General features: G+C 46.3%; 1 long non-coding RNA gene across 1 annotated transcript; it reads left to right on the forward strand.

The window, feature by feature from the left end:
• The first annotated feature begins 11,412 nt into the window (after nt 1–11,412).
• On the forward strand, nt 11,413–12,899 carry LOC139186399 (uncharacterized). The gene is made up of 2 exons (XR_011569943.1): nt 11,413–11,641; nt 12,352–12,899. It is a non-coding gene; the product is annotated as an uncharacterized lncRNA (long non-coding RNA).
• The last annotated feature ends 162 nt before the right edge of the window (nt 12,900–13,061 follow it).

The following is a 13,061-nucleotide window of genomic DNA, read 5'->3' on the forward strand; positions in this document are numbered from 1 at the left end:
ACCAGCAACAAGGATTTACTATGTAGCACACGGATGATATTCAATACCTTGTAATAACCTATATTGGAAAATAATCTGAAAAAGATATATAACTAAATCACTCTGCTCTACAGTTGAAACTAATATAATATTATACATCAACTATACTTCAATAAACAAAAACAACAAAAAGCCAACACATGTCAATTCTTCTGTATTAAAATTCAGTATAAAAGTTATAAAAACATTCAAAACAACAAAACCACAAATCTCTGCTCTCACTCTCTTGAATTTTAAGACCTTATAAATAGAGAGTTATTTTGTTTCCTGAACACTTCAGTGCAAGGAACAGGTCAAGGTACTTCCTTGTGCACGTTTTTTAAAAAGAACTTGCTTTCTTTGCTCTCTGCTGGAACCTCTTTTGGAAACTTAGGGTTATATTTTGCTTCTCCAAGTCCATTTTCCTGTGGTTGATTGACAGTTGTAGCAACTGAGTCAAATTAATGATAGAAAGCAGTTTTCTGAGTCTAGAAGACAGATGATGCATGTTGTTCCCAGTTCTTCTGGTTACCAGATATGATGAATACAAAGCCCTCCATGGTATACAAAAAAAATCTCTCTGTATTTCTTGCTTGAAAAAAAAAAAAATCAATCTTAGCACTTTTCTTCAATCATAGAATTGAGTGCCCTTAACTCTCCTCACCTCCTCTTGTTTCCTTTGCCTGTTTAGCACCAGAGTCCTAGGTTCTGAGTGTTGTGTTTCTTGGCGGGAGAGCATTACCCTGATGATGCTACAGGGCTGAGGACTGTATCACTGGATTATCTCACACCAGGACTGGATGATCTCAGACCGGAGCTTCTTAGCCTTTTGCTGTGCATCTGAATAACCCAAATATCCCATCAAAATCCAGATTCTGGTTCTATAGATCTGGGAATGCTGATGCTGCTGGTCCGTGGACTATACTTGGAGTATTGAGGAAAGAGATCTAGCCATTTGCAGGTGTTGACAGAGAAGCAGTGCAAGGAGAGCCAGCCATGGAGTTCATGTGGGAGAGGAGCATGGAGCATGTTACTTTCAAAGGCAGCAGCGATGCCCCAGCTGCTGGACTTGGTGTGTGACCAGTGACAGTCACACAGGGGGCTGCCCATAAGCCTAACTTGGGCATCATTCCTGTTGTGTGGCCTCTGAGCTCAATGTTCTGACCTCCCCAGAGAGGTTGTGAGCTACCCAACAAACATCATTTAGTAAATTTCTTTTCTGTTTAAATTAGCCAGAGAGGGTTCTGTTATTTATAACCAAGAATTTGAGTCACTCTTGCATTCTAGTTCAGGTCAATAGATATTGGCTATCTGGAAGAATTCCAAGGCTTCATCAGTTTGGAAAAAGAATTTTAAGTAGCTCAGTGGTAAAGAATCCGCCTGCCAATGCAGGAGACCCAGGTTCAATCCCTGTGTCGGGAAGATCCCCGGCAGAAGGAAATGGCAGCCCACACCGGTATTCTTGTATGGGAAATCCCGTGGTCAGAGGAGCCTGGTGGGCTACAGTCCACGGGGTTTGCAAAAGAGTTGGACACAGCTTATGGACTCGGCAGCAGCAACGTGGCGCCTGTGCTGATGAGGGAATGGAAGCCTGCCCGCTGCGCCTCTGGCATCTTTGTGTCACACCTGTATTAGTTTCCTTTTGCTGCTCTCACAAATCACCACAAACTTAGCAGCCTAAACTATCAGAAAACGTGTTCTCTCACAGTTCTGGAGGGCGGAAATCCAAAAGGGGTTGGTTGGCAGGGCTCCATTCTTTCTGGAGGCAACAGGAGAGAGTCTGTGTCCTTGCATGTCTCAGTCTCTAGAGGCCACCTGTACGTCCTGGCTCATGGCCGCATCCTTCCGTGTCAAAGCCAGTCAGTCGTGCCGTGTTTTTACATCTCCCTCAGACGCTGACCTCTGTCATCATGTCTCCTTTTGTAACTCTGACTTTGTTACTTCCCCACTACAAGGACTCTTGTAGGCCCACTAGGATAATCTAGGATCAACTCCCATCTCTAGACCCATCACCTTTTTAAAAGTTTTTTATTAAAATTTTTTTAGTTTTTAAAAATTATTGGAGTATAGTTGATTTACAATCAACTATTAGTTTCTGCTGTACAGCAGAACGAATCAGTTATCCAAATACATATATCTATTCTTTTTTTTTTAGATTATTTCCCTAGATAGGTCATTACAGAGTACTGAGTAGAGTTTCCTGTGCTATCCAGTACGTCCTTGTTAGTTATCTGTTTTATATATAGTAGTGTGTATATGTCAGTCCCAATTTTCCAGTTTATCCCTCCCTGCCTTTCCCCTTTGGTAACCACTTGTTGTTCAATTGCTGAGTTGTATCCGACTCTTTGTGACCCCATGGACTGCAGCACGCCAGGCTCCCCTGTCCTTCACTATCTCCCAGGATTTGCTCAAATTCATGTCCACTGAGTTGGTGATGCTATCCAACAATCTCATCCTCTGTTGACCCCTTCTACTTTTGCTTTCAATCTGTCCCAGCATCAGAGTTTTTTCCAGTGAGTCAGCTCTTTGTATCAGATGGCGAAAGTACTGGAACTTCTGCTCCAGCATCAGTCCTTCCAATCAATATTCAAGGTTGATTTCTATGTAATCATAAATTTGTTTTTTTACATCTGTGACCCATAACTCATAAGTAAAAGTGTTAGTCCCTCAGTCATATCCAACTCTTTGAGACCTGGTGGACTGTAGCCCGCCTGGCTCCTCAGTCCATGAGATTCTCCAGGCAAGAATACTGGAGTGGGTTGCCATTTCCTTCTCCAGGGGATCTTCCCTACCCAGGGATCGAACCTGGGTCTCCCAAATTGCAGACAGATTCTTTATCGTCTGACCCTCCAGGAAAGCCCCATAACCCATATATAGATCTTTATCTTAATCTCACCTGCAAAGTCCCTTTGGCCATGTAAGGTAACATGTTCACAAGGTCTGGGATTAGAATGTGGATGTGTTTGGGGGCATTATCCCATCTAACTCATGTTTATTAATCAGTATTTCAAGTCCTCTGGTGCACATTTTTAGCGTACCCATAGATGCTCAGTTCTTTGGTGACTGACTCATTCTAAATCAAGATTAATGTATTCATTTATAATGATTCCTCTTCTTTAGAGAGCAGAATACTTGAGCATTTGTGTGTAGAAAACCCTGTCTTTATGGGATTCCTGAGAAAGCAAATTACTATCCAGAGATTCTGTGATGAATTAGAAATCAGAAAAAAAGTAGGAAGGTTGGGAGGGAGGCACCGAGTCCTCTGAAAGTCTGATAAGATATCTTTGTCTTGAAAACAGACCTCCCCTCTAGAGCCTGTGTGTGTGCTTAGTCACTCAGTCGTGTCTGACTCTTTGTGACTCCATGGACTGTAGCCCACCAGGCTCCTCTGTCCATGGGAATTCTCCAGGCAAGAACATTGGAGTAGGGTTGCCATGCTCTCCTCCAAGGGATCTTCTCAACCCAGTGATTGAACCTAGGTCTCCCGCGTTTCAGGTGGATGCTTTATCATCTGAGCCACCAGGGGAGTCCATGAATATTGGAGTGGATAGCCTATCCCTTCTCCAGGGGATCTTCCCAACTGAGGAATCAAATTGGGGTCTCCTGCGTTGCAGGTGGATTCTTTACCAGCTGAGCAGGAACTCATCTTCTTCACATAGAGTATCAATTGGCAAACACTGCCAGACAGTAAGCCTTGCAGACTAGAAATGTTTGCCGGTGCTGAGATAGAGACACACTGGACCAGTGATTCTCAGACTTTAGCATGTGTCAGACTCACCTGGAAGGCTTATTAAGACACACATCCCCCCAAGCCCTGCCCCACTCTGTTTCTGACTCAGTAGGTGTAGAATGGGATCTGAGAGTTGTCCCCATCAGGTCCCCAGGTGATGCTGACTCTCTGTCTGAGGATCACATTTTGGGAATCACTATTGCTGCTGCTAAGTCGCTTCAGTCATGTCCGACTCTGTGCGACCCCATAGACGGCAGCCCACCAGGCTCCCCCGTCCCTGGGATTCTCCAGGCAAGAACACTGGAGTGGGTTGCCATTTCCTTCTCCAATGCATGAAAGTGAAAAGTGAAAGTGAAGTCACTCAGTCATGTCCGACTCTTCGTGACCCCGTGGACTGCAGCCTACCAGGCTCCTCCGCCCGTGGGATTTTCCAGGCAAGAGTGCTGGAATGGGGTGCCATCACTATTACCAGACTGTAAACTCTGTGAAAGCAAGGACCCTGTCTGATTGGTTCACTGCTACATGCAGCATCGAGCAGTTGAGTTACAATATCATAGGTGTTTAATGCACATAATAATAGCTACATAAGTAGCTTTACCTACCATCTTTTAGACCTAGATATCTGCTGATATGGGGCTTCCCAGGTGGCTCAGTGGTAAAGAATTTGCTTGCCAAGCAGGAGACTAAGGTTTGATCCCAGGGCCCGGTAGATCTCCAGGATATGGAAATGGTAACCCACTCCAGTATTCTTACCCAGGAAATCTCATGGGCATAGAAGCATGGTGGGCTACAGTCCATGGGGTCGCAAAGAGTCAGACACAACTTAGCAACTAAACAACAACTACGAATACGCTATATACAGATTTCTATGTGTGTGGTCAGCAAAATAACATCCCCACTCCCAAAGATGTCCATGTTCCCATCCCAAGTAACCTTTACTTGGCCAAAGGAGACCATGCTGGTGTGCTTAATGTTATAAACCCTGAGATGGGAGATTATCCTAGATCATCAGGGTGAGCCTAATCTAATTACACAAGTTCTTAAGAATAGACTAGCTTTCCCTACTGCTGTGATAAAGATGCGTTAGAAGAGAAAGCAGGAGTGAGGAGACGGGAGGAAAGCTCCATTTGCAATTTCTGGTTAGAAGACAAACAAGTTCATTTGTTCACTTGAAGTTCAAGTTCAAGGAAAATAGGTGTCCTCTAGAAGGTGAGAACAGCTCCCCACTGACAGCCCCAAGAAAACGGAGGCCTCTACCCTACAACTGCTCGGAACTGAATTCTGCCAACAATCTTTACGTCCCTGGGAGGGGTTTCTGCCCCAGAGCCCTTCGTCAGGAAAGCAGCCTGCCGCTTTGTAAATTAACTAATACTTCCAAAAAAAAAAAGAACTAACATCGTCTACCATGTGTCAGGCACTGCAGTGAACACGTTGCAGAAATTAATTCATTTTTGCCTCCACTTTATAGGTAAGGAGAGTGGGGCAGGGAGGGCTCAGAATCTCCCCCGAGGCTACAGCGGATGGTGCGGGAGGCCTGGGGTTGGGATGCACCTGGCCCTAGGCCAGAGAACTTCTTCCTGCATTTCCTCCTTTAGTCTTTACACCCCGGCAGGGACTAGGGTGCATCCAGAAAGGTGCTGAAGGTGTGGAATTTAAGGAGGTGCTCATTCTCGGGTTCTTGTCTCATCTTAGTTGGGGCCCCACTTCCTGATGCCCCGATGAGGCCGTATTGTTGTAGCAATTGCATTTGACAGAAGAAGAGACCGAGAGGGGCTGTCCTGTTACTGGGCAAGGGCTGGACTGGACCCCAGGGTTCTTTTCTCAGCAGCCCCTCAGGTGTGGCACCCAGCACACCTCTTGCATTAGGACACACTTTCTGTTCTGCATCCTGGTCCCGGGCGCCTCCCCACAGTCCATCAGAGCAGCAGCGTTTGCTTGTGAGGCTCCCACAGAATTGGGACTGTCCTTTGCAAGTAGCCATCCAGTCCCTGTCGGCAGAAGCTAGGAGAAGACAGCTGGAGTCCTCGCTGACATGCAGAGTAAAGCAGAATCTCACCTCTCTCCTGACACGAGTGTGCTGCCTCGAACAGTGTCCGTCACCCACGCACTCCCTTTCCCTTCATTCTGCAGGAGGCTGGTGCTTCAGGCAGACACACCTGGCATCTCTGACCTCATCCCTGCATTTCTCTCAGTCAGAAGTCAGGATGGAGTGACAGATCACCTGCTGCGGTAACTCCTTGCTGCTCCCGTGGGGACAGGTGCCAGGGCCTTGTGCCCAGAGACTCTGAAAGATAACTCTCTGGGGGTAGGGGGTGAACTTCTCCCCTGTACCAGGTCAGAATCCTCCAGAGACTGTACAGTCTCCCCCTAGAGGTCAGGCTTACGCTGAGAGTCAGAGCTTCAGGTATCAGTGGATGGAGTAGAGAGGCACCTGAGCAGAGGTGGGGAGGAGGGGAAAGACTCTGGAGGAGTCAGGTCATCGGTCCACGAGCTCACAGGGTCCAGCTCCCACATGGACACTCCCAGACTGGGCGGGGCTTCTCTCCCACTTGAACGAAGATCTTGGCTGAGAATGGTGTCCAGCCCTGAGTGAATTCCCCTCCATGGTGTATTCTGACTTCCTTCATCAGCTTCTACCCCATTCTGCAGGGTTGCAGGGAGGGAAGAATAGCCCGTTCTCTCCTATTCTCTAGAATTGGGCTTTCCTACAGAACCCGGTGGCAGGCTAGGTTCTGCAGGATGGAGGGTGGGTGGGCTGGAACTTTCTGAGGAGTGCTCACATGTGTCGGGGAGGGGTAAGCAGGGTGGGGCAGAGGTGGGAGTTGAACCTGCCATTGTAGTATGGTCCTCGGTCAGTCCTGCAGCAGCCCCGGAGCTGGATGGGCCGGCAGAGCTGGGTTGACCTGGGGCGCGGGGCTGGTTTGTACCCCAGCCTCCAGAGGTCACCTGTATGGGTGTCCGTTGCCTCCGTGAAGCCTCATGCAGACGTCCATCTTCAGCTGAAGGCCAGCGAGCCTCAGAGAAGGATTCAGCTGCGTGCTTTTGCCCAGCAGCTCTCCCCGCCGCTGAGGAAGGCACTCTTGGTCCTGGAGGGAGCCTGGGCAGTGTGTCAGCCCGTCCATCACAGCCCCGTCTGCAGCACCTACACGGTGCACGTGCCTGAGAGCCCGCTGTGATCCATCAGCTCAGTCAGGTCTGCTGAAGCAGCATTCAAGTTCTGAATCCAGACATGAAGAGAAAATTATGGGGCAGCAGATCCCTCCTCCCAAACCCCAGAGAGATGCTCTTGCCAGGAGACGACAGAAACCAACAGAAGGAAGAGAAGATTCATGTTCTTCAGTTCACAGGCTCCTGGCTTATACTGACCGACAGCCACAGAGGCTAGAATCTCCCTCACTAGTTAGATGATTTCTCTTTCTCTCTGTAGAACATTCCAGCACACGTGGAATTGTTTGCATGTGTCAAATGTGTTTGTTCTGTGACTCCAACACAATAACAATACCTTAAAAAAAAGTATTTGGCCACTCTGCGTGGCACGTGGGGTCTTAGTTCCCTGACCAGGGATTGAACCCAGGCCCCCTGTGTTGGGAGGGCCTTAACCAGTGGACCACCAGGAAAGTCCCCAACAATAGCCTTTTTTTTAAATATCACCCCGGTTGGGACACTCTTCTTGTCAATAGTCCTTGTGTGCTCTGCCTTGAGGAGCCCAAAAGGGGTGTATGTGGGGGAACATATAATAAATAAAACAGAATGTGGCAAGTACCGTAAAAATGTAGTAGTTGAGACCAGGTTGCTGTGCTGTGCTCAACTGTGTCCGATTCTGTGACCCCGTGGACAGAATCACACCAGGTTCCTCTGTCCATGGAATTTTTCAGACAAGAGTACTGGAATGAGTTGCCATTTCCTACTCCAGGAGATCTTTACAACCCAGGGATCAAACTTGTGTCTCCTGCATTGGCAGGCAGATTCTTTATTCCTGTACCACCTGGGAAACCCCTGAGACCAGGTTAGAGGAATTAATTTTGACCATTTGACCTGGATCGTCTGCGACTTTGGTTGGTTTTACTCTGAGAAAACCCAGACCCTAGTGCTGGGAAAGATTGAAGACAGGAAGAGAAGGGGACAACAGAGGATGAGATGGTTGGATGGCATCACTGACTCAATGGACATGACTTTGAGCAAACTCCAGGAGTTGGTGATGGACAGGGAAGCTGGTGTGCTGCAGTCCATGAGGTCACAAAGAGTTGGACATGACTGAGCGACTGAAACGAACTGAACTCTGAGAACAGATTTTTGTAATTGCTAGGCATAGTTTTTTTTTCGTAATTGCTAGGAAATTTTATTGAGTAAGATGTAAAAGTCACAACTTGTAGAATCCTTCAGAGTCCCACAGGGTTGACCAAGAAGGCTTTCTTGTTTTGCTGAACTCATAATTTAAAGGAACATTGGTTGACAAAAATAGATGCCGACCTGAGAGAAGGTGGAATAGAGAAGTACTTGCATGCTCCAAGGACAGCTGACTTGTCTGTTTTGCCACTGGAACCTTTCTCCCTGAAGCAGAGGGAGAAAAATAGCTCTCCAATATGATCTAAACCATGGTAACATGAATGTTTCCTTTGCTGCAAATGGCTTTTTTTAAAAAGCCAAGGCTTTTATGGAAAACATTCCTTTCAAAGAAAAAAAAAAAATGACTGGGTTCCTGGTCAGTGATGAATAGGCTAGGTTTTGTCAGATGTGCCCACACTTTTCTGAGAATTGTGATTTGCCTGATGGGGAGCACTCAGGTAACGGCTAGAACGTGACCGGCTTGACTGCATGTCCAAGTGGGTGCGTTCCACCTGAGCACGTGATGCCTGGGAGCAAATGTGAAGGGTGAGTGCTTTGCTGTCTGAACTTGAGATGTTGTCACAGGCGAGCATCTGCAGAACGTTAGCTCTCAACCTGGTGCTTCCATGCGCATCCACTTTCATTAGCTTTCTTCCTCTTCGTGTTCAGTGGTGTGTTTTACTGGGGAACACGTCACAAGTGGACGTGATGAAATGCCAAGTGCTATGCATTCAGTCATATTCCTAAAGGGAGAAAGTACATTTCCAGTAGGTTTTCCAGAAGTCAAAACATTGCAATACTAGGTAATGTTTGCCTCCAGAAGGACTTTTTATTATAGATAAATTTATAGTAGAGTTTAAGGACATCTGACATCTTCCTTATGTTGAGATTTCCCATCTAAACGAATATGTTTCATCATCTCTCTTAATATTTCTTAATAAAATGGACATTTTCTGCATATATCTTAAAATTTTCACTATGTATTATATGTTTGCTGCTGATGTTACTGGGGTAAATGGAAGTACTTTCCTCCATTTATTTTCTGTATGAGATTAATCCCACCTCAGGTTGTCTGAGAACTCTGACAATGCAGCCAAATTGTTGAAAATCAGAATCCTGAAATGACCTAAATGTCAGCTCCAAACTGGTTTGAGCAGAGCTGCTTTGCTGCATCCAGTTTTCATGGACTTCTTTCCATAAAGAGGCTCCGATTCTCACGGCAGCCTGAGTCACTCAGAGTGGCACCCAGGGAGCCATGATTCTTTACCATGAAATGGGACCCAGAACCCCTCACGCTCAGGTGGTTGGAGATAGGGTTAAGCAGCAAGCACAATGCTTGGCATGTCGTTGATATTAAATTAATGGTAAAAAGTGCAGGTTCTGGGTTCAGTTCGTGCGGGTCCAAATTCCTGCAACCAGACATTTCCTAGCTGTGTGTCCTTAGGCAAGTGACTCGACCTTGCTGAACTTCAGTTATTTTATCTATGAAATGAAGATGACAGTAGTAAGGGCTTTGAGGGGCAGCTGCAGGAGTGACGTGACAATCCTTATACAGGGCTTATCGAGGCCCCGGTGTGTGCTGAATGCCAGGTGAATAAGCTTCCCTGCTTTGGCCACTCCTGAGTCCCAAAGGTGCTGAATGAGTGACCTTGAATGAAAGATCAAGGGAGTGAAAATATTTAACTGAAAGAATTCAGTGGCCTCTGAATATAACCTCAATCCATAGTTAGCAGCTTTGAGTCTCTGCTAACAAAATTCTAAAAGATCAAGACCAGTGGTTCTTAATTGGAGTCTCTTGCACCCAGGGGACATTTGTCAGTGACTGGAGGCATTTCAGTTGCCACAACTAGGTGACTGTATTACTGCCATTGAGGGGGCAGAGTCTAGGGATGCTGCTGAACACCCCACAGCACACAGGACAGCCCCCACCACAGAGAATCATTCCAATTCCAGATGCCAGTCATGCTCACAGGTTGACAAACTCAGCTCTAGGCTCGGATTTATTTCTGGTCCCTTAGGGTTTAAGGTGGGGCTAGTGGTAAAGAACCTACCTGCCAATGCAGGAGACCTAAGAGACACAGGTCCAATCCCTGGATCAGGAAGATCTTCTGGAGAAGAGAATGGCAATCCACCCCAGTATTCTTGCCTGGAGAATCCCCATGGACAGAGGAGCCTGGCAGGCTACAGCCCATGGGGTCGCAAAGAGTTGGATATGACTAAAGTGACTTAGCAGCAGCAGGGTTTATCAGATAGTCAGATCGTCTGGTTTTGGGTGAGGTCATCTGATCCAGAAATTTCTGGTGATAACTAGCAACTTCTAAAGTTATAAGACAGGTGTTTGCTCAGTGGTTCAGTTGTGTCTGACTCTTTGTGACTTCATAGACTATAGCCTGCCAGGCTCCTCTGTCCATGGGATTTCCCAGGCAAGAATACTGGAGTGGGTAGCCATGTGCTCCTCCAGGGAATCTTCCCGACCCAGAGATCAAACCTGTGCCTCCTGCAGGCAGGCAGATTGGCAGGCAGATTCTTTACCACTGAACCACCTGTGGTTGTTGTTCAGTCGCTCAGTAGTGTCCGACTCTTTGCGACCGCATGGACTGCAGCACGCCAGACTTACCTGTCCTTCACCGTCTCCCGGAGCTTGCTGAAACTCATGTCCGTTGAGTCGGTGCTGCCATCCAACCATCTCATCCCCTGTCACCCCCTTCTCCCGGCCTCAGTCTTTCCCAGCATCAGGGGCTTTTCCAATGAGTCGGCTCTTTGCATCAAGTGGCCAAAGTGCCACCTGGGAAACCTGCAGGTAGCAGATGCCTATAGGTCCCCAAAGATGCTGTGTTTCCTCTTCCACTTGCTAATTTTCTAGATGCCCTGGTGGTAAAGTACTGGTTCAACTTCTCCAGGGATCAAATATTCCTCAGTCCTAGGATTTGCTATATTTAAACCCTGAGGAGATTGAAGCTTTTCCCTTGGAGAAAAAGCTCAGGAGATGAATGATTCACTCTTTCCAATGAACCGTGGCCTCCCTGTGATTTTTCTTGTTGCTTCCACTAACTTTGCTATTCCCTCTTATTCACTGCTTCCTGTGTTTCCTAGTCTCCATGATAGCTAAATTGTTCAAGAGCAGCAGGCAAGGCTCCTTGCAGTGATGAGAATCTTGCCAGCTGGGGAACTTCAAGAGAACTTGGTTGTTTGAATAACAAGTGAGTGACACCATAACAAAGTTCCTTATTACCCAGGGATTGGAGAGGGAATGGAATGTGAGAAGTCACCATTTAATTTTAAATGATACTCAGAATGCAGCGACTAAAGTAATGAGCATGTTTTAATTCATCAGATACTTACTTGACAGTCGTCTAGGATCAGAGAGACACACGATAGCAGAGACTGCTGGTTTGCCTTCCTCAATATCTACTCTCCAACATGCCATAATAAGATCACACACAGTGACCCAGAGCAAATACTCTGTTCTCAGTCCTCCTTGCAGCTGGATGTGTCCTGTGGCTAAATTCTGGCCAGTAAGACGGGAATGGAAGCTTTGTGTGGCAGCTTCCAACAACACTCCCTAAGGTGAGCTGGTGAATGCCCTTTGTTTTTCCTTCCATACTGCTCTCTGAAGATAACTGTGATGGCTGGAGCTCCAGCCAACATCTTGGACCATGGGTACTAGAGTACAGTCCAGGAATAAGAATCTGGAAAGAATTTGGCTCCCTGCGGACTTATTGACACAGAGCCACCTTACCTGGTCACCTCTTGACTTTTACTTGGGAGCGAGAAGAGTTCTATTTGTTCAAAGCCATCGTTAATCAGCCTCAATGTCACCCTCACTGATACTGAGACCAGGAGACTGCAGCTACAGCTCTCATCTTGATTTCTGTACCTGAGAAAGTGCTTTCTTTCATGAAAAGTCTCCTGACTTTATGAAGTGGGTTTCAGAGGCTTAAGAATGTTATCCATGGAAAGTTCCTGTGAGATGGCAGAAAATGGGGATGTTTTACACTTTACAGTAGATAACTCAAAAAAATGTGTTAATTCAGTGAATGATGTAGGGTGATAAAGCTCAACATTTATGAACTGGAATCTGCTAGGCTCAGGCAGGGCTGGAATCCAAAATACCCTTGTTCTTCTCCCTTTATTCAACCATGACTTGAACAAAGGAAGGATAAATTGGCCAGATGCACTGTGACTTGCTTTGTTGTTTGCCAGCTTTTCCTTGAAATGAACATCTGTGCACATTTGCCTGCCTGCTCAACCCATTTAACCCCATCTCCTCTCTGCAGCTCTTCCCAGGACGGACTTCTGCCACAGGGATGAGGAAGAGGATCTCAGAAGACTGAGGCTGAACCTCCTGGGCGCTTTGCCTCTGGAACAAATGGCAGGAAACATCCATTCAACAGGCTGCTCATCCCTTACATTGATCTCAATGAGGCTCTGCCAATTAGTGTATTTTGTAAAAGATCAAGAACCTAGCAACAAGGGGCTTGTGATCGATATCAGGGCTTTTGTTCTAAGCAGCCACTTATCTCAGTAATTCTCGCTGAGAGTCCGTTGAAACAAGAGTTTCAGTTTTATTGGAATGGCTTATAATTTGTGCATTATTTTTAAAAGAAGAGACACACACGAGCTGGCCGATTTCTCCCTCTCACAATTACCTTGGAACCTCTTCTTTTTCTTTAAAAGATCAAAAATTGTAACAGGAAATAGGATTAAATGAATAAATTCCAAGGCACTGAGAAGACACTGACACCACTTTTGAGTAATCTGGCCCGACTTTCAGCGCTTGTAATGAGTGTGTGCCCTCGGTCTATTAATAAAACATTGTTTTTCAGTTCTGAGTCATCCAATTTTTCATCTTCTTTCTGGGTTCTGTTTGCATCTCTGTGTCTTGTCCACATGAGTATACTCCATTAAGGGATGTTTAATTTTTTCCTGTTTGGAAATTTTATTATATTCATTGTAGAAAAACAATGCAGAAAAGTTTAAAGAAGAG

This window comes from Bos indicus, chromosome 13 (assembly GCF_029378745.1).
Source record: "Bos indicus isolate NIAB-ARS_2022 breed Sahiwal x Tharparkar chromosome 13, NIAB-ARS_B.indTharparkar_mat_pri_1.0, whole genome shotgun sequence".
In the NCBI taxonomy this organism is placed as follows: domain Eukaryota; kingdom Metazoa; phylum Chordata; class Mammalia; order Artiodactyla; family Bovidae; genus Bos; species Bos indicus.